The following is a 22,288-nucleotide window of genomic DNA, read 5'->3' as shown; positions in this document are numbered from 1 at the left end:
CACTCTTAAGCCTCCCTGGCAAGGTCTATTCAGGGGTCCTGGAGAGGAGGGTCCGTCGGATAGTCGAACCTCGGATTCAGGAAGAGCAGTGTGGTTTTCGTCCTGGTCGTGGAACGCTGGACCAGCTCTACACCCTCGGCAGGGTCCTGGAGGGTGCATGGGAGTTCGCCCAACCAGTCTACATGTGTTTTGTGGACCTGGAGAAGGCGTTCGACCGTGTCCCTCGGGGAGCCCTGTGGGGGGTTCTCCGGGAGTATGGGGTACCGGGCCCTTTGATACGGGCTGTCAGGTCCCTGTATGACCGGTGTCAGAGTCTGGTCCGCATTGCCGGCAGTAAGTCGGGCTCGTTTCCGGTGAGAGTTGGACTCCGCCAGGGCTGCCCTTTGTCACCGATTCTGTTCATCACTTTCATGGACAGAATTTCTAGGCGCAGCCAAGGTGTTGAGGGGATCCGATTTGGTGGCCTTAGGATCTCATCTCTGCTTTTTGCAGACGATGTGGTCCTTTTGGCTTCATCAGATCGTGATCTGCAGCTCTCGCTGGAGCGGTTCGCAGCCGAGTGTGACGCGGCCGGGATGAGGATCAGTGCCTCCAAATCCGAGGCCATGGTCTTGAGCCGGAAAAGGGTAGAGTGCCTTCTCCGGGTCAGGGGGGGTGTCCTGCCCCAAGTGGAGGAGTTTAAGTATCTCGGGATCTTGTTCACGAATGGGGGAAGAAGGGAGCGGGAGATCGACAGGCGGATTGGCGCAGCGTCTGCTGTCAAGCGGGCGCTGTACCGGTCCGTCGTGGTGAAGAGAGAGCTGAGCCAAAAAGCGAAGCTCTCGATTTACCGGTCGATCTACGTTCCCACCCTCATCTATGGTCATGAGCTTTGGGTCATGACCGAAAGAACGAGATCGCGGATACAAGCGGCCGAAATGGGTTTTCTCCGTAGGGTGGCTGGGCTCTCCCTTAGAGATAGGGTGAGAAGCTCAGTCATCCGGGAGGGACTCAGAGTAGAGCCGCTGCTCCTTCACATCGAGAGGAGCCAGTTGAGGTGGCTCGGGCATCTGGTCAGGATGCCTCCTAGACGCCTCCCTGGTGAGGTGTTCCGGGCACGTCCCACCGGGAGGAGGCCCCGGGGAAGACCCAGGACACGCTGGAGGGACTATGTCTCTCGGCTGGCCTGGGAACGCCTCGGGATTCCCCCGGAGGAGCTAGAAGAAGTGGCTGGGGAGAGGGAAGTCTGGGCCTCCCTTCTGAAGCTGCTACCCCCGCGACCCGACCTCGGATAAGCGGAAGAAGATGGATGGATGGATGGAGATAGCATTGCAAACCGTGAGACATACTTGATTATATTCTTACAATGAACTAAGGTTGGACTTTTCAGCAAGACATTTGTCATGAGGTGGTGTGGTGGAGTGGTGAGGCAGATGCAGCGGACCCAGGTATGATGAATATGATGTTTTTAATGATAAATAAGTCCAACAACGAACAGCAGGCACAAGGAAACACTGAGGACGACTAGACTGGACATTGACGTGACGTTGACGACACAGAAGCTAACATTGACGACGACAATGACGAGGACCCGACGAGGAACAAGGAACACAGGTGGAGTTAAATACACGGGAGGGTAATCACAAAACGAGACACACCTGGGAACAATCAAGGGGAGGACAGGACAACGAAGAGACGCAAGGACACAAAAAACTCTAAATGAACACAGAAAACACAGATCCTGACAGTACCCCCCCCCTCAAGGGCGGCTACCAGACGCCCAAAAAAAAAAACCACAACAAGGGTGGGCGGAGGGGCGCCGGATGGGGGGCCAGAGTCCAGAAAAAACAAAAACACAACAAGGGTGGGCGGAGGGGCGCTGGACGGGGGGCCAGAGTCCAGAAAAACAAAAAACTACCCACCATCGTGGGCGGAAACACAAGAAGGGCCAAGAGTCCATAAAACAAACAAAAAACTACCCCCAGGGTGGGCGGAGGCAAAGGAGGCAGGAACCACGGAGGTGGTCCGGCGGTCGTCCGCGGCGGCGGGAACCACGGAGGCGGTCCGGCGGCCGTCCGCGGCGCTGGAGGCGGGAACCACGGAGGCGGTCCGGCGGCCGTCCGCGGCGCTGGAGGCGGGAACCACGGAGGCGGTCCGGCGGCCGTCCGCGGCGCTGGAGGCGGGAACCACGGAGGCCGTCCGGCGGCCGTCCGCGGCGCTGGAGGTGGCGATGAGTCCCGGGGGCCGCCCACAGACGGCGACGACGAGCCCCCCGAGGCAGGGTCTCTGGTGGAGCACAAGGGGTCTCAGTCTCGGGTGGAACGCAGGGAGTCTCGGTCTCGGGTGGAACGCAGGGAGTCTCGGTCTCGGGTGGAACGCAGGGAGTCTCGGTCTCGGGTTGAACGCTGGAGGTCAGGGTCTCAGGAGGAACGCAGGAGGTCAGGGTCTCAGGAGGAACGCAGGAGGTCAGGGTCTCAGGAGGAACGCAGGAGGTCAGGGTCTCAGGAGGAACGCAGAAGGTCAGGGTCTCAGGAGGAACGCAGAGGGTCTCGGGAGTCGGGGTCTCGGAGGGAACGTAGAGGGTCTGGGTCTCGGTAGGAACACAGGGAGTCTCTGGAGGAACACAGGGAGTCTGAGTCGGAGCGCTGGGGGTCTGGGTCTCGGAAGGAACACTGGGAGTCTCGGAAGGAACGCCGGCTGGAACGCCGGCTGATTCGGCCTCGGGTGCGCCGGCTGGAACGCCGGCTGACTCGGCCTCGGGTGCGCCGGAGCGAAGCCTTGGAACCGGCCGCGTGGGCGAGCCGCAGCGAAGCCTTGGAACCGGCCGCGTAGGCGAGCCGCAGCGAAGCCTTGGAACCGGCCGCGGGGGCGAGCCGCAGCGAAGCCTTGGAACCGGCCGCGGGGGCGAGCCGCAGCGAAGCCTTGGAACCGGCCGCGGAGGCGAGCCGCAGCGAAGCCTTGGAACCGGCCGCGGGGGCGAGCCGCAGCGAAGCCTTGGAACCGGCCGCGGGGGCGAGCCGCAGCGAAGCCTTGGAACCGGCCGCGGGGGCGAGCCGCAGCGAAGCCTTGGAACCGGCCGCGGGGGTGACAGCTCCGGAAGGCGACGAGGGGCCGGGTCCACCGGCGGCTCACGTCGCTGTCTCCGGGCTGACCGTGGAGGTGGCGGCTCCGGAAAGCGACGAGGGGCCGGGTCTGCCGGCGGCTCACGTCGCTGTCTCCGGGCTGACCGTGGAGGTGGCGGCTCCGGAAAGCGACGAGGGGCCGGGTCTGCCGGCGGCTCACGTCGCTGTCTCCGGGCTGACCGTGGAGGTGGCGGCTCCGGAAAGCGACGAGGGGCCGGGTCTGCCGGCGGCTCACGTCGCTGTCTCCGGGCTGACCGTGGAGGTGGCGGCTCCGGAAAGCGACGAGGGGCCGGGTCTGCCGGCGGCTCACGTCGCTGTCTCCGGGCAGACAGCGGAGGAAGTGGCTCCGGAAGGCGACGAGGGGCCGGCTCCACCGGCGGCTCAGGTCGCTGGCTTCCCGGACGGAGGTATCGACGGGGGCCGTATCCGGGGGGTGCCAACACCAGTCTTGTCCCCCGGAATAGCTCCCGCTGCAGGTCGGCGAGGGCTTCAGCTAGCTCCCTCTCCTCCCTGCCAGATCTCCGCCGCCCTCCGCTCTGCCTTTTTGGAGGGAACCTCGCTCCAGCTGGGTCCATTTCTTTTAGCAGCCTCACCGTTCAGTCTGGTCGGGTCCTACTGTCATGAAGTGGTGTGGTGGAGTGGTGAGGCAGATGCAGCGGACCCAGGTATGATGAATATGATGTTTTTAATGATCAATAAGTCCAACAACGAACAGCAGGCACAAGGAAACACTGAGGACGACTAGACTGGACATTGACGTGACGTTGACGACACAGAAGCTAACATTGACGACGACAATGACGAGGACCCGACGAGGAACAAGGAACACAGGTGGAGTTAAATACACGGGAGGGTAATCACAAAACGAGACACACCTGGGAACAATCAAGGGGAGGACAGGACAACGAAGAGACGCAAGGACACAAAAAACTAAATGAACACAGAAAACACAGATCCTGACAACATTGAGCCCAAACACAGTAGCAACGAGACTCTCAGATGATTTCAGAGAAAAAAAATAAGGCTGCTACAATATTTTGAATTCAGATTAGAGTTTGTTTAAAAAACACAAATGGAGATGGTGAGTATTATACTCGAGTTATCCAAGTCACTAGCTTCTCCATAAAGAAGATCTCTGCAAGTTTTCTCTCCTAAAAGGATTCAATGCATTTTAGTAAGCTTATTTAACACCGATTTTCTGTGTTAAGCAACCAAATAATCATAACAAAATATGTAGATTTATTGGTCCGGATTTCTACTTATGTTACTTGAGCAATACTGGATTTTCCTTCACTCTGCTTCAAGATGGGTCTAAAATGATGAGAGCACTCAACATGTTTGCTGCAGCTGTTGGCTGTAGACGTCGTTATCTTTGGAAGGTAAATGAAGGAGAAGAGTCCCTTTGTGTGTTTCTGTGTGTGTCTGCAGCCAGAGACGGCCTTCAATGGCGTGCGACCCAAGAAGCCATTTACTTCATTAACCCCTCCAGATCAGCAAGGGCTCCGCAATCAGCCTCGTCACACGTCCCATTAACTTCTCCTTCTATCAGGATGGCCCTCGCTCCTCCTGACACCCACACAGTCATGCGTGCATCTCATTTTGTTTTGCAACACACAACCGCGCGGTCTGCGTTTCCAAAGAGCCCGTCCTTCTGCACTCTCAGATCAGCACGCTCCTCTGCCCCTGTGTTGGCTAACCCCATTACCTCCGCGGGTCCCAGGGGTCCCTCTGGCTCTGATGAACCCTCAGCTGTCCTGTGAGATTAGTGGACTCCCTGAGAAAATCCCCCTCATTGATTGAACGAACGCGAGTCTCTCCCGCTCACAATGTCAGCTCAAGGTTGGCACGTCCACTCTCCTTCCCCTTCAGTCCTGTCAGGAGTTGCTACTTTGTCATTAATACCAGAGTTCTTTCATCTCCTGCTGTCTCTGCTGTTCTTGTTTTTCACAAACCTACTATTGACATTCACTCGTGTTTCCTTCCAGCACTTTTCTCCACTGGCCCCACTTAGAGCATTTATTAATTGTTAGGTAATTTCCCCCTCAATTCATCCTCATCTTCCCATCTCCTTCCCTCTGCTGATACTTTGTTGTAAAATAAAAACTTCAGCCTTTCATAAGGTGCTTTGAATGCTTGAATTCCGTTTTATGAGTTGCACATGAAATGAAGGAAACTAGTTTTTTTGTTGTTGTTGCATACATGCATCCCTCTTGTTGAATAAAGGCGGGAAGAGAGACGAGGGAGTAAGGCCACTTAGATGAATGACTGAATCTTTTTATTTTTATTTTTTTATGCTGAACCTCACGAGCGATGAATGATGCACCAGATTTCCTGTAGCGGTGAATAGAGATGAAAAGATTCTCCAGATATTTGGATCGCTCGGGCAGGAAGGCTGTCCTGCACGCTGCTCCATTCCTTGCCTTCCTCATAATTCAATATTTACAGTTTAGGCTGAAAACGGCTCCCTCTCGGCCCTCCTGGATCCGGTATCCATGGCAGCAGATTGGAGAGCAGAGGGCCTTCTACGTGTGTCTGTGTGTGTGCTTCTGAGAGGGTAATCTCTGCTGATACACTGCCATTGATTGGTTGTTAGGGAGCAGCTGTTGACCCCTCAATCTCTGGGGTCTCTTTGTGCTTTCACACACATCCCAGATCAATGCATGTGATGATACACACACACATGACCGCACACACCTGATTTGCTATTCTAGCAGTATTTCAGAGTCGTTTTCAAAATGACCAAAATCAACCTAAATTTTAATGTGGCATTAATTTGAAGTTAAATCCCCGTGGCTTTATGGTTTTATGACCATATTGGAACAAATGACTTAATTTATTTGACATAATTAAAATAGTTTCAGAACCCCTAAGGCTCCAGAACTTAGGAGCAATTTTAAATGCTGCCATTTAAAAATGATCATCAGAGTTATTTTTAGACATCAGGCTCTTGTGAAAGAAGTAGTAAAATTCACAAATATACATATTGATCATAACACAATGCACAATGCAGTGATTTGCAAACGTAATGATACCCTGGTTACGTTGGGACCACAAATTTCAATATACTTCACTTGGATTATATGTGATAGAAAACACATAAGTAGTACACAATTGTGAACTGGAATACAAAGGACACATTTATTACATGTGAAACTTTGAAAAGGCTGTATTTGGTGCCCAGAGTCATCTTTGTAGAAGTACATTTAGTTACAATTATTACACATGTCTTTTGGGGTATATTTCTACCAGTTTTGTATTTCCACAGGAAGGAAAATGTTGCCTTTCTTCTTTGTAGAATAGCCTCAACTCAGACAGAATGGATAAGTTAGGTCAGTACAGTTTTCATGTCATGCCATAGATTCCCAATTGACTAGGAGTGGACCTTTACTGGGTCACTTCTAATTCAAGGATGTGCTTTAATCTGAACCACTCCATTGTTGCTCTGCCTGCACATTTAGGTTTGTTGCTCTTCTTGCAGCATTGCCCAATATTGAGCTCCATTCACCAGCTTCTCTTTCCCTGCTGAAGAAAAGCATCTCCACATCACGAGGCTTTCACTACCGTTTCACTGTTTCAGGGTGAGTCGGTATTTATCACAGTGAAAGAGCACCTGAATGCGGTCAGGAGGAGGAATCATAGTGAAAGGATAATGTTTAATAAAGTTATTATGTCAAGCACCATGGAAGGAGTATAAAATGGAAGAACAAACATGACAAAACCTGAAAGCAAATCGAAGGACAAACACAGCACGGGGAGATTACTGGAACGGCGCTCAGGTGGGTCTAACTGACTGAAAGTTGCAGGTTTGGGGAAAAACAGGGATATACAGAGAACTGATGGAAAACTGAAAATGAATGTCTGGTAAACACAAAAGGGAAACACAGGGAACCCACTAAACAGAATAATTTCAAACAAAAATTGGCAAAACTTCCGGTGTATATCCTTGTGGTTGTTTTTGTGATTAGAGTATGATAAGTATTTATTTCATACACTATAATTGAAACCATTACAAAACTCCAGAGGCTCTAATGCAATATAGAAATGTGGAAAAATGTTAGATATATGCCATTTAATGGTATATATCTAACATACATAACAAGCATAATTCGTTAAAAAGGAAGTGAAATAAGTATCTAAAGGGATTCAAAACCGGTCACGTATTTATAAATAGAACATTTAGTGATGTTTGTAAAAAGCTGTGAAAACACTTCCTTTGAATCAGAGACTGCATCCATCTAAGCACACAAACACACGAGGTTTGTGAATCTGGTGTATCTCAGCAGGGGAAGTGAAAAGTATCAGCACACGGGCTGCTGATGGCACTGCAGATTTTTAACTACAAGCTTGGAGTTGAGTGTTTACCTACTACTGACTTCAAAGAGCCTCCACCCTAATGAAACATCTCTCTGTGGGCGTTCTGCACAAACACACGCATACATGCACAGGGCTGGGCTGAGGAACTGCTTGTAACTGTGGCTCACCAAGGGAAAAAGGTCGTGTGAGGTCATTTGCATGGCTTGTCAGTGCTAAAGTAGGTTTCCAATGCATGGAAGGTCAGGTTTTGCATGGGTCCGTGATGCAAACCGAAGCTCTGATAGCGATGGAACAACTGCAGCTCGTTCACAGTGGTTTGATGTTGAGTTTTCCATCCTCCTTTTTTATTCTGACATATTAAGGGGAAATCACCAGCACTCACATGCATGCACACAACACCCACGCATCAACAGAGCCTCTTAAGTCTCCCTCCATTCACCAGCTCGGCCCCACGCGAACGCCCACCTTGTTTTACTCTGAATAAAACGTGTGGGCGATGTGAGATGTTGCAGCTTCTGTCTTACTGGGCACACAAGATAAATTGGAAGGAAGTGTCCTGATGCTGTCAGATCTCATCTCTGCACGTCATCCCAGGAGTGCAAACTATTTCCTGTTAAGTCAAAGGTGTTCATTTTATTTTTAGGTTAACTCATCCGTTTGCAGGAGGTGTTAAAAGTCAAAACGCCCCCTTAGGGTACGCACACATAGATAGTAAGATTTGTTATCACTCATCAAAGGTCTGTTTCGTCGTCTCCTTGAAGGGAGTAAAGTTGAACCATTTAGTAATCCTGTTTAAATTTGTTTGGAGGTGAAAGAATTTTCTCCAAAGATATGAGTCTCTAATCACTTTATAAGACAACTGTAGACCAGTAGGCTGGTGGTCTATTTTGCTTTGTGATGTTTAATCTGCTCTGAACTGCAGGATGGTTTCTGGACTCTCTTCTGTCCAGGATATGCTGTTCTCCTGTCAGCAAAATATGATTTAGCATTTTAATCAACAAGTCCCTGGAAAAGATGAGATCCAGAAGGCTGAATGAGAATGTCTTTGACATTTTTGGAATTCAACTTTGCACCATATTTTCAGCATCTGTCCATTAACTCCTTAAAATATGTTTTTATCAGCTATAAAGCTGTACACTTTAGAAAGATTGGGTTGCTGGATGAGGATCAGGGGTAAGAAGTAAAACAGGATTTAGTTCAATCGTTGATTTTGCTTTTCAGCAACAAACAAATGCCCATTAAGTATAGTGGAGGTTCTGTGATGCTATGGGCCCCTATCTCCTCCAAAGTTCAAAATATTCATATAACATACATTTAGATTTATGGTTGTAGTGAGAGAAAATGCTGAAAAGTTTAAAAGAGTTTAATAAATTTACTAAATTACTGACTGTGGTTTTTTTTTTGTGAATGTTAGAAAAATTAACTTATTTGGCACAATCAAATTGTTTCACTTCTATCTGAGCTATTTTTGGTCAATTTATGAAATTCAAAGCCAGAATATTTTTTCATAATCACTCCTTTAGACATGTACGTTTTTTTACTTCCTTACTCTGCAGTTTTCATGCATATACATTAACCAGCTGAAGTAATATTTTTTCTATTACTCAGAGCCTTTCTATAGATGCATGTTGTGCTTCTGCAGAGAAAAGCTTGAGCCCCACCTCTCATTTCCATTACATTAAACTATCAGAATGTCTCTATAAGCTGTCCCCCTTGGAGAAAACTGGTGAAAAGCAGGTGGACACAGAAACGAGGGACGTGCAGAGGCTGTTCGCAGCCAGAAGGAGGCGATCTCGCTCCTCCTCTTCCTCTTTCTCCTCCTCCTCCTCCTCTGCTCTGGTCGGCTCAGCTTGGCCAGAGCTTCCAGTCTGCTGGGTGAGATCATTACCAGACACCAGGCTCCGGGACCTGACATTCACCGATTGGAAAAGCAAAGCGAGAGAGAGGCACACAGGCTCAGAGAGCGAGAGAAAGCCTTGATCCAGTGCAGCCGGCGACCTAAAGCGAGCTAACCCGCGGTGTGCAGCCTCAGCTCCCCGGTCCTCCGCTGCACGGACACGGCTCAAAGCGCGCTCTGTTGTCGCAGAAAATCTTTTCCCCCCTCGTTTGGATTTTTGGCTTGTAGTCGGATGCGGGCTGCTTGTTTTGACTGCAGTAACAGAGCTGCTCCCCCTCCTTCTTCTTCTTCCTCTCCTCCTCCTCCTCCCCTCCTTCCAGCCGAGTAGCGGATTTGCGAGGGATCTCAGCGCCGACTCACCAGCGATCCCGCAAGGCACCGGGACACGCTCTCTGCACCGCTGCGGCTCTCCGGCTGCTCCCGCCTGCAGGAGACCCCGATCGGTTCTCCTTTCTGGCAGAACCTGGACACGACCGCCAAGTTTCCTGCTGGATTCTTCTTCTTCTTCTTTCTTCCCCCCCCTTAATCTCTATTTTTTGTTTTTATTTTTTTGCAACCTCGATTCTCATCGGATCGCCCGCAAGTCCTATTTCCCCCCTCGCTCCTCTCTTTCCAAAGCGCTGTTGACGCCATTTTCCCCGGGGTTTTCTGTCAGAGAAAAATCCATCCACATTTACTCCCCGGCACCGTTTGACAGCTCCCCGGGAGGCTGTCATCCCATCCGTCGCTTGTGTAAAAGACGTGTCTTGGCTAAATGGATTGTAAATGATCTTGATGAAATATTCACACGTTAGAGCCGACAGTGTGACAACATTAGACATGGGTAAGTAGCCCCGCTTGACTGAGCACATTCCCCGCACCTGAACGCACCTCTTCTTCTGTCCATGTCGGCGTGCCTGCGCTGCTGTTGAAAGTGTTTCTTGTTTTGCATGCAGATCTGAAGCGAGAGCCGTGCGCGCCTGCAGGTACGGCTCCTCGCAGGGAGCGCGCTGACAATGCTTGCAGGCACATGCCCACAAAATAAGCGGGCAGATTCACGCACGTAGCCAACCCAAACAAGGCTGTATCACCAGGGAGGCAGCATTTGTTATCGCTGGGTAGCACCTTGGCGCTTGTGCGGCTTTGATTGGGTCTTCTCTACCAACACAGGAGGAAAGGTTCACCTCACTCATCAAAAACCGCTGCTAGATCAGATATTTTCCTGCTGGGCTCTGCCTCCTGCGTCTTCATTTGACATTGATAATCCGATCAATGTAACAAACACGGGGTGTTTGTTACTTTTTTAGGGTGTTTAGTTGTACTGAACTGATTTGGGCTCTATGGGTTTTGATGTGTTGTTGTGGCGTTGCGTTTTTGAGATTTTTTTTATTATTTTTTTTTGTGAAAGATTCCAGAAATCCAAACGCTTGAAGCCGTCTTTTCACATCTTTGCGACGCTTTTAGTTCGCAAAGATGGTTCCGAATTCTCATTTGTTTTTACTCTGCAGAATATTGGTTGAACTTAGGTTTGGACTTTGACTAGGCCACCCTATCACATGCTTTGATCTGAACTGCTGTTTGGTCAGCCTTGTTGTTGAAGTTTGTCCTTAGTCTGGAGTATCTTGTAGCCTCGTCAGGTTTTCTTTTTCCTGGATGGCTCTGTTTTTAACTCCATCCAATGCAACCAAAGAAAAGCATCCCCGCAGCATGACTCTACCTCCGCCATGTTTCACCACAAGGAGGATGTGTTTGGGGGGAGGTTCAGCGTTAGTTTTCAACCCCACATGGTATTTTGCATGTTGAAAGTTTAGAAAGTTTAAGCTTGTCACTTCTTATGAGTTTCTTTTGTGCCACTCTAAACTAAATATCAACATATTCTCTCTCCTGAGTCGTCCACACCTGCTGCTCCTCTGGGGTTAACATGACTCTCTTGTCTAGGTGGTTCTCTGATAAATTATCTTTAGTTTGGTCAGTTCAGGTGGACAGCCATGACCTGCTAGAGCCAAAACACAGCTCCCTTTAATTACACTGCAGAAACGATTAGGATGACTTACTGCTGAGAAACACACGACCGGAGGCTAACAGTAACATTAAGGGGAATGAAATGAAACCAGAGTCAACCAAAGATCAAAATTTTCCCCAACAAACACCCAATCCAGGTGCATGAAACAAAGGATGAATATATCACCTCATGCCTACTCTTGAGTACAGAGTGGAGGTTTTGTGGGCCACTTTCTGTTCCAGTGGCCTTGGACTCTTTAAAGTACCGATAAAGAGAAATGTGGTGGCCTCTGTTGCCTCTTGATCTTTAAGCAGGATAGTGATCAGATGATGCAGCATCAGCTCTTGCTGATTACATGTACTTGAACGTATGGCTTTATGTGACATGCAAACTGTTATGAATCCTGCATTGGATGTCGTTTTCTTGCTTGTTGAGAAATAACAAAAGTATAAATACAGATACACAAACCACTGCTAGGATGTAGCTTGATTCATGTCAATGTATTTAGTTTCTACTTATTTCAGTCACAATAACAAGTTTCAAACCTGGTTAGGTCTACTTATATGTAATTTCAGCTTTCACCCTTGTGTAAAAAAGTACTAAATTCAATATTTTAAAGTTTGACATGCTTCACAATACTTGCGGTCAGATCAGTAAACCTCAGTTCTTTTTGAAGGACATTTAAAAATACTGTGCTTAATTTCTCCTATTTAATTCATGAACCTTATAGTGTGTTTTATTGATAATGGATCATAGAAACAATCTCGACTATTTCAATTACATTGAAGTCGGTTCATTTTTAGCTTCTTAACACGAGGAGCTCCTGACATTTCATTAGAATATGTCTGTCTTTACCTGAGTTCAGTGTGAAGGGTCAGAGGTGACACTAGGAAATGGGATTCAAGGTTCTGCTTGGCATCTTTGGTCCAAGGAAATGTCCACCTCACTAATCAAACACTGCGCTTTAATCAGATGCTTCTTCTACTTCCTTCATCTTCATTTATCATTGACAGTTCATCGCACAGCATCACATTATGTGGAGCATAAAAACCCCCACAGATGTTTCTGACTTTTTCAGGCTGTAAAATAACATTAAGTTCCTTCTGGTTGCTGAATTTACTATTTGTTCTGTTGGAGTTGCATAAACGAGTCCAAAAGTCCCAGAATCTAAACCCTCATGTATTCTTGTAATAAATCTGATTTGTTCTGTAGTTTCCACTATTAAAACATCACTTTGTTGGCGCTTTGGCCCCTTCGCCTCCTCCCTACTGGGAGTCCAGAAACTATCTGGACTCCCAGAGAAAAGTAGGGTTGAAGGCTAACGATGAAGGATAAGTAGCAAAATGGGAGTCGGCCATAGACTGAGTGTTTTGGCAAGAAACACCAGGAATGAGTCAGGGCTGAAACAAAGAATGAAAAGCATCTCGTATCCATTGTACAGCATGGTGGGGGTTCTGTGATGCTGCGGGACTGTTTTCTTCCAAACAGTGTGGGGCCTTGTTAAAGTGAAATACATTATAAATTCTTTGATATACCAAATCGTTTAAAGTTAAAAAGCTGCTGGGTTCTGTTCATTTGGTATCTTAACAGGACAGTGATCTGAAAAAGCATGACTGAGTCATCACTGTCACTTTTAGCCAGACACAAAATCAGCCGTCTTCAGTGGCCATCTCAGTCTGCAGTGCTAACTCATTGAAAACCTGTGAATTGAGCCTAAAGATGAGTGCATAATAGATACATCATAGCATAAATGCATTACACCTCGGTGCAGAAATGCTAGAACATGCACGTTTCTTCCAGTTTGTGCTCCCTGGATCAATACCTGGTCGGGTTTTCTATTTTCTGGGTACGAGAAAATAGAATAGAAACGAGTGAATACACGTACTAGTGTTGTGCCGTTGATGAAGGAGAATGTCAGCCTTTTTAAAACTCCAGTCCGGTCCAGGTCCACCTGAAGACGAGCGCAGCTGGAGGGTGGAGGGAGCAGAGCCGACGTTCGGTCAGCTCTCCTGAACATGTGGGAGTGAAGTTGTGGAAGTGAGCTCATGTGGGTGATAAAGGGCAAGCAGTGCATGACCATGTTGAAGGATGGATAATAGAGGTAATTTTATCGATCCTGTCTCGTTAGCACTTTCAGCTCCCCTCTCCCACTCAAAACAAGGCAGCAATTTCATCTTTTTTTCCCTTTTTTTTTTTTTTCTCCCCGGCATAAAAAGTACCAAGCTAGCTGTTGTTACTCCCTATTAGGTAACAAGATGCCTGTGCCACCTTTAAATTAAAGCATGAGAAATCGATTAGGTGTATCCCCTTCTGGGCTGAGGACCTCAGGTCGAAATAGGATCACAGGGAGAGGAGAGGGGAGGGAGGGAATGTGAACGGGATCCAAGGACAAATCTAACTGTTGGCAGTCTCTGTGAACAGAATATCGGCACTGGAGCACCTTTTGGCAGAGCGCTCTGAGAGAAAGAGGGAGTGAAGTGGGGGGTGGGAGAGGGAGCGAGGTGGAGGGCGAAGGAAAGTCGTAGCAGAGGGAGAAGACAGGGAGAGAACGGAGGTGGGGAGTGGGGGGTGAGGTGAGGGGAAGGAGGAAGACAGTGGGAGAGTAGGGGAGGTGTTTTTTTTTTGCTGACAGCCATTTTGTGGCTTCTGCTGCAGTTAAAATGGTTTAACATTCATCTGCTTGTGGAGGGTGTAGTTAGGTGAGGATGGGTTTCTTGCTACCTGGCATATGGTTTGTCCTGGGGATCTGTGTGTGGGGGTGTGTGTGTCTCAGCATGTGTGTGTGTGTGCATCTCTTCATGAGCCAACTCCAAGGACCATCATTTTCAATTATGGCTGCCCCACATGTGGAGTTTTATGGTCGTCCTTCCTGCCACCTTATAGTCGAGCTCATGCATGTGCCATCCATGTTGAGCAGGCGGAGATGGGAGCGTTTGTTCTAGGAGTCATGATTTTTAGAATAATCCGTTTGATGGCTTCTTTCACCTTGCCGGTCATCTAACTTAGAAACTCGCTTCTCCGCTTGTGTGATTTGTGATCCGAGCCTGTCCAAGGCTGTCCGGGACCTTAAGCTGAATTTGATTTGGGGCCCCTTCAAACAACCATAAATCATCAGAGCCCGCCTAATATCCCCTTTATATCATCCATGTTCAAACATTAATGCACTATACCTCTAGTAGCAGTGCAGTCCTGTGAAAAGTATTTGCCCCCTTACAGAGTTAGCTTGTTTGGCTTTTTTGTTGTAGCTTAAATGTTTCAGATCACTAAACAAATGTTGACGTCAAACAAAAAAGAGGCATAGTAAATGCAAGAAGCAGGTTTTTGTTTTGTGAGGGAACAAAGCTATAGAAACCAACATGGCCTTATGTGAGAAAGTAACTGCATCTCTATACCTCGCAGCTCATATCTGCTCAGGTTTTATTTGAGAGTTATTTTACATCACTCTGGACGAGTTTTGATCCACTTCACTGATTTTAATTCAGCCACATTGGAAGGTTTTTTACCATCTCATTCAGATGGAAGTCTGGACTTTGACTAGGGCAAGGTCTCAAACTAATGGCCAGAAATTCCTCTTCAGGATTTTCATGTAGAGATGAGGATTCAGAGTTTCTTCAATGGCTGCTTCAAGGCGGCCCCTGACAATAATACCTCCGCCTCCATGCTTCGCTCTCATTAAGATGTTCTTTTTCTGAAATGCTGCGTTAGTTTTATGCCAGATGAACAGAACACACACCATCCAGAGGTTTTTCCTTTGTCTCATCAGTGTACTAACATGCAATGCAATATGCACCGTGTACACTTATCAAGATGCTTTTAGCAAATGTGAGACGAGTCTTGGTGTTCTTTCCAGCCACTCCTGGGAAGGTTCCCCACTGTTTCATGCTTTCTCCATGTGTGGATAATGACTCACCGTGGTTCTCTGGAGTCCCAAAAACTTAGAAATGACTTTTTAACCCTTTTCCAGACTAGTATATGTCAGTTACTTTCTCATCTTTTCTTTCATTTTTTCCAGAATTGGGCCATAATGTGCTACTGTTTAGATCTTTTAGATTTCTCCTATGTTTTAATGACTTCTTGATTGCACAGATCTAGCAGTAACTGGGCCTTGTGAATTGAACCCAGTTTTTCAAAAAAGACAACAAAAAATACACAAGTTATTTACCGTTAATTCTTGATTTATTTAAGGGGTAAGCACTTTATCACAAGGCAGCTTTTTTCCTTCCCCAATCAATTTTTTTCTGATGTAAATTTTTAGAGCCTATTTGTTAATTCTTTTCACCTACTGGGATCTCCATCTCAACCTTTGGAGCCACTGCTCCAGGAAATACACATGGAGGCCACCCTAATGTTAATGCTAGCTGAGCTAACTCTGCTAATTGCAAATATGGGTTCCAAGGCTTTACAAAAGATAGATTAACTCTCTAATCTTTTAACTTTGAAATATGAGGAAAACATGTTTTTTAGCCTGACATCATCTCTGCTTTTAAAGTACTGGAGGGACAGTATCGGTAGGAAGGATATAAAAAATATTCTGAATGTTGTTTTTTCCTACCTGTTCCTATATCCTTATGTATATTATAGTTCTCAAAGAGAAATCAGATTTTGGGATCAGAAATTTAGTTCTCATCAGCGTGCCTTCAGCAGGTTCTCTGTGTTTCTGTAGTTAAGGTGGTTATACCAAGTTGAAAAGTAAGATGGTGAAAGTGCTGAGTTGCTTCAAAACCAAAATATTTTACTCAGAAAAAGTAAATAGATTTTACATACACTAAATAGATTTTACATACAACCTTTTAAAGATAGAGATGAGAACTGTAGTTACTGCATAACAGTAAATATTTACATTTGTACACCTGACTTCTGTGACAGCTGCTTAGTTTGCTTATGTATCAGGCAGGCTCTGCTTGTGAACACCAGAAGAAGACTGGGCCCACCTCTTAGGATTTTCCTCCAAGCTAAGATTGCATCCTGTTGGAAACATTTCAGCCCTGTATTAAAAGAGTAGAGCAGATGAATGAAAAGACAGTGTTCTGCATCTCATTAAGATACTCATCTGCAGCCACAGACTGTGCTGGTTCTCTCACATGAAAAAGAAAGATGGGGGGAAAAAAAAAAATCACCGGCTTGTGCAAATAAGAAAAAAAACAACAGCCATTTGGTGTGCATCTGAATCTTTAAATGTGTGTGTGCATGCATTTGTCTCCATGTGTGTATGAGCTATTTGCGAGTCCACCTCAGGCACTGAGCTGCTGGGTATGCAGCCTTAAAAGGTTGTGTTTCTGCTGCCATCCCCCCCCCTCCTTCCCTCCTTCTGCCTCACTCTCTCCGTTTTTTTTTGCTAACACTCTTTTCTTCCTCAGTTTTGTCTGTACGTTTGCATCATGCACCGTCTCTCTCCTCTGTCCATCTGTGTTCCATTATCGGTGTTTCATCATTAGACAAAACGTTGCGTGGCCCTCCTCGCTCGACCTTATGCTGTTTGAGAGCGAAGCTGGTTAGCTCTGGCAGTTCTGAGAGCATAATAAAGCTATTTATGCAGCGAGTCTGGCCTCTCACAATCAGCCTGCTGTTTGAGGCTAGCTGAGGTGTGTATGTGTATGCCGGGGTGTGTGTGTGTGTGTGTGTAGGAAAGAGGAGACAGGGAGGCTCGGGCTAAGTAAGTGAGGGAGGCCCGAGGAAGGGTCAGGCTTACATAAACTCTCCGGGCCTGCCAGTAACTGTACTAAACACTTCTTAGGGCAGCTGAGCAGGGAGGGAGGAGAAGGAGCCATGACCTAGCTAAGTAGTTTACGTAGTAATAGCCTGGACTAATGCTTAATACCACTCTGCTGTCATATAGGGTCATTGTGGTAAAAGGCCGCAAATCTTCAAAGTATGTGTTTTTGATCTGTGGGGGTGTGTTTGTGTGTGTGTCTCATTGTGGTTGGCATCGGTGTCTTTCTTCCTTTCATTGTTCGCAGTCACATGATGGCCAGGGTGGCTTTCATACATACCACAGGGGGCGAGTCACTCGGCTGGCATGAGGACCAAAGTGGGTCATGTGGGCACTCTGAGAGATCAGGCTGGACCTAATATCTGCTGTTATTTCTGTCAAACCCAGAAGCCATCGAAGCGACCACAGCGGTGGTTTAGAGCTTTTTTTTTTTTTGTTCTTTTTTTGCAGCGATTTCTTCCTGGAAGCGAGCGGCTTTCATTCTTTCTAGAGGGGTATGAAAGACATCCCTGAGATGGGTAATCCATCAAGCTGATCATCTTGGCTGCTTTATTTATGTATCATTGTTACAGACTGATGTAACCCTTCCCAATGTGCGGTCGTACAGTGAGCTGGATTTGTTTGGAGAACTGTTTAGGGGAAGACTTAAATCATGGAGGCTGTGACATCCGAGACTTCAGGCTGCCAAAAAGGCTTTGCATTTAAGATGTGGAGATCTACCACAGAGGAAAATAATGTTCGCCACAGAAAGACTGATGGATACTTTCTGCAACTTAAAAAAGAAATCTGCTGTTAAAAACCGAAGTTTTCTTAAAAGGAAATAAAAGTTCTGAGTAATCTGTAGCCTTGAATCTGAAGAGTGAAACTTATGCCTCAAGCAATTAAGCATTTGATTTATTTATTCATTAAAAGAAGAAACCTTCTCTGAAATGGTTTTTCTTCTCCCTGCTGTGAGCATCCATAATTCTTATTGTGGTGCAGAGCCTTTTGATTACGGCTTCCTCTTGCTTTTTGTTTTTTTTTACAGTATCAGTTTCAGAGCTAAACTGGAGGTGGTGGTAGTTTAGCACTTTCTTTCTGTTTGAGCTGCATAAAAACATTGACTCCATCAATGTCAGTGTTTATATGTTGATATGTCATGCTTGACGGCAGCAAATCTTCAGGTCAGAAGACCTGCCTTCATCTGGAACTGGGGGTGAAGTTAAAGAGTCCAGTCACCAATTAAAATGTTATCATTGTGTATAGCTTCTGTTGAGAGCAGAGGCCTGTAATGGACAGGTGACCTGTCCAGGGTGTAATCCTCCTCTTCCCCAAAGTTTGCTGGAAGTAGGCAATTATCAATCCAGGTTTTTATTGTTATATTGAAACAAAAGGAGAATGATTAGAATTCACATTATCTTTAGATTGTGATATCAGTGTTTAGCGCAGTTAGCATTGCCAGATCTGCTCTCTGTGTTTAGCTGAGAGAATTTCCTTGATTTAACTCCAAAATCCTGCCACTTTTTCTAAATCTTGGATGTTCATTAACAGACAGGGGCTGAAAGCTCCAAAAGATGAAACAGAGCAAATGATCTGTACTCTGTTCGACCTCCCTGTTGTATTTTTTCCCTCGGTCACCGCTTGAATGAACCACAGACTCCTCACGACATTTTAGAAAATACATTTTAAAATGGCTTTACTAAAGTGCATTTTTAAACACCTGAAAATTGTTAGCTTTGAATCTTCCTCACACAGTAGCAGAATCCACATAAAAGAGCTGTTTTAGCGTCATCTGGTTGCACTTATTGTTTAACTTTCATTTATTGATAGAGATCAGCATTTTGAGTTCTTGGCCAGCCACAGCTGACAGTTGATCAATTCTTGTTGCTAGGCAGTTTCTCTCTGCATCGCTACTCCTAGTGTTTATTGAAATATCAACATTTATGCACTGAATGGTTTTGCATAGGGTGACAGTCGTAGTTTCACTTTTGAATGAATCTTTAAAGGTTAGGCAACTCTGTTGATGAGAACTCTTTCACTTGATATATCCTGCTTAAAGTAGCTTTTCTAAATCAACTTTCAGCTTAACTTTATAACACTCTGCTTTTTTAAGCAGGGTTTACAAATTAGAGTGGATCTATAAATTAAGACATTGACTTCGAGGAGAAAACACAAACACCATGACCAATGTAAGATGACTCCCCTTGATCCTTTACAGAAAAGTTATAGATCATTTTGCTCTCAGGCTGTGCGAAATAAAACCAATTCTTCAGGACTTTTCCTGTTTTTATAAGTGACTCTTATAGAAAGGCTTTGGTAGAAATGTCTACTCTGTGCTTATTGTAGCTTCCTAGAAGCTTTTCACGCTTGTTTGCTGATAGTTTCTGCCACCTTTCCCTTTTAAAGCTCTCTTCAGGTTCAGATTTGGTTGTGTATGAGGTTGTTATGCTGGTTAATGAAAACAGTTCTACTCTTTATTATTTTTTTATTGAATGTTTAGTTGAAAAGGGATTCAGTAAGTTTTGGTCTTAATCAATCATTTTTGACTTTGGGAAACAAAGTTTTCAATGTAATTTTACAAAAAAAATAATTCGAAGCTGCATGGTGGTAAAACGGACCTGAGTCTGAATTCTTTTTCTGTTCTTTCTGTGCACGCCTGGTTCTGTCTGGATTTCTCCCACAGTCCAAAACATTACTGTTAGGTTAAATGGGTATTTTTAGCTATACCAACCACTCAAAGTGCTTTACATTAGAGCCCCATTGACAAAAATCACTATTGTGTCACACATTCATACCCATGCATGCAGATCAGGCCACTTGGTTAGAAGTCCTTTGCCCAGAGACACACCAACATGTGACTGTAGGAGGCTGGATCTGAACCCACACACTTAGAATTCAAGACAACGACACTTCTCATTGAGACACAATCAGCTAGCCTCTCTAAAATGCCCTGAAGTGTGTGCATGCTGGGCTGGTTGTCCTGTGTCTCTGTGATGGACTGCCTGACTTACAACTGGAGACAGATGTGCTTCAAGGCAGCACAGTTATAAAACAATTGAACAAGTCTGTGATGTTAAAAATCTGCGACCATTATTAGTCGTTAAAATCAACATTTCATACTATTGCCTTGTGATATCTGGGGATTTCAATATTTTTAGCACACTGATGCTTTCAGAAAGCTCGTCTCTTTTCCCTCTTTTTACACTGAAAAATGATTGTTGCTTAATAACTTAAAGTGTTTCTTAAAAAAAGCGGTGTTGTTCTATAGACACAGTAGAAACACTTTGGACTATTTTTAAGCTTCACAGTATATTACTACTCAAATAAGGAAAAGCACATTTAATGTTAAAGTACATCTTAACATTAAAACCACTGTTCTCTAATTTTCAAAACCATATCAGGAAAGCTTATAAGTGGTTTCAGTCTAGAGAAGTAAAGTTTTTTTTTTTTTAGGATTTTCAACTTTAAAACAGAACAGACAGTTAATCTCTGCTTTAAATAAAATCCCTGAATTATGATATTTATTCCTAAGAGCTTGTGTTATGGAGGTTTCTTGGGTATTGTGATGGTGAGGATTTATCGTTTACTCTTGCTCAGACAAAGCACACTGAGAAAACTCATCCAGATAATGCTAAGCTTAGGATCTCAAGGCATAGCAGTAGAGAGGAAAGTTTCTGGTTTGGGAACGTCAGGGTTTTACCCGACCTGTTTCAGGATAGCAGTCAGCTCCCAAAGTCTGGGGCTGGTCTGGTTCTTGAACGAAAGAGGTTGGACTGAGGTCAATGCTGTCCTTATCTTGGCGTCTTGTTCTCAAGTGATCATGGGGTGGAAGGTGGGATAGCAACCATAGCGGTCTCTTCAATCTGTTAGCAAAAAGCAGCGCTCTGAATTTACAGATTTATATATATATTGAGACTCACCGATGGTCATTAGTAAGCGTGTCGCCATAAGGAATAAATCGATTAATCACTTGATGAATTAAAACGAGCTCAATCATTTCCATTTGTATGATTGTTTATCTTTCTCGTGTCTCTTTCTCTCTTTTTGCCAAAAACTGGATGACAAAGAGCTTCACTCCGGTTTGTTGGTCTCAATTAGCTCGTTTTTCAAAGGGCAATTTTGTTTACAGAAACTTCAGTGTCTGTTTTTATTCGTTGTTTTGATTGTTTTATTTATTTTGATATTTAAAATGTCTTCCAGTTCCAGCATTAAATGTTCGTCAGAAATTAAAGTTCACTGATCTTTGAGAGCGCGTACTTGCATTGTTATGCCTTTATCCTTTTATTACTTAAAAATAAGTAATAAAAGGATTTATTTTATTAAATAAATAAATGTATTTATTTATTTACGGTAATAAATTATCGTTTATTACTATAATTAATGGGACAGTTTGTCATCCAGCAGAATTTGTTGTCATGACAGGCCTATTCGTGAGATGAGAACAAGTGGCTGAAATGGGCCTCCCCTGTGGGATGGCTTGACTCACCTTTAGAGATGGAGAGAGGAGCTCTCCTCCTGGTGGTTATGGCAGCTGATCAGGACGCCTCCTGGGTTTCTCTCTTTGGAAGTTTCTCTCCATGTGCAACTGGGGAAGACCCAGAGCCCACTGCAGGGACTGTGCATCCCTTGTGGCCTGGATTCGCCTTGGGAACCGTCAGAAGGAGCTGGAGAGTGACGCTGGGAGATAGATGTCTGGGATTCCCATCCTGGACGTTTTCCCCCCCATTACCTGATGTGGGATGGATGGATGGTGTATTCCAGCAGTAACCCTCATAGTGTGTAACCCTGAATAGGGGTTGAGGATGTTTTCTTTTGGCTGCTTGCTGTGAACACTGAGGTCTTTATGTGTCTCCAGCGAGCAGCAAAGCTCCTACTTGAGTCATGTTTGCAGACCGTGGTCCAGTCCGGGTTCACATCAGTGTAAATGGTGCCAGACTCAACTCAGCATGTGAGACAGCATTCCCCACTTCCACTCAGTCCTGCCTCATGTCATATTGACTGATGGGATTCCCTGGAGCTGTAGTAAGAACTGTAGTCTAGTGTTTGTTTTGGTTGCTTTCTGTTTATGCCTCGGCGTATTTGGCCTGTGTAAGTATGTGCGTGTGTGATAGTGATGACAATGTGCATGCACGTATACAATGATCCGATGCTAAAATCCTTAATCTTGTGAGAAATTCTCCTCTTCTAAATAGCGGTGTCTGTGCAGCCTGCTCCATGACAGCAACACTGTCATTTGGATGTGTATTTATGTGCATAACGGGTTTTTAATGCATGCGTGCAGCAATGCTGCTATGTGAGTGTGTAAA

At 45.7% G+C, this 22,288-nt stretch overlaps 1 protein-coding gene across 1 annotated transcript in view; it reads left to right on the top strand.

Moving 5' to 3' along the window:
- Nucleotides 1-9,267: 9,267 nt before the first annotated feature.
- Nucleotides 9,268-22,288, top strand: part of setbp1 (SET binding protein 1) — a 52,586-nt gene continuing 39,565 nt past the window's right edge. The window contains exon 1 of the mRNA XM_032577498.1: nucleotides 9,268-10,135. The gene's annotated coding sequence lies outside the window, so the exon portion shown is untranslated. The remainder of the gene's footprint in view (nucleotides 10,136-22,288) is intronic.

Source organism: Xiphophorus hellerii, chromosome 12 (assembly GCF_003331165.1).
Source record: "Xiphophorus hellerii strain 12219 chromosome 12, Xiphophorus_hellerii-4.1, whole genome shotgun sequence".
Lineage (NCBI taxonomy): Eukaryota > Metazoa > Chordata > Actinopteri > Cyprinodontiformes > Poeciliidae > Xiphophorus > Xiphophorus hellerii.
Note: the sequence above shows the minus strand (reverse complement) of the source record. Positions and strands in the feature narration are given on the sequence as shown.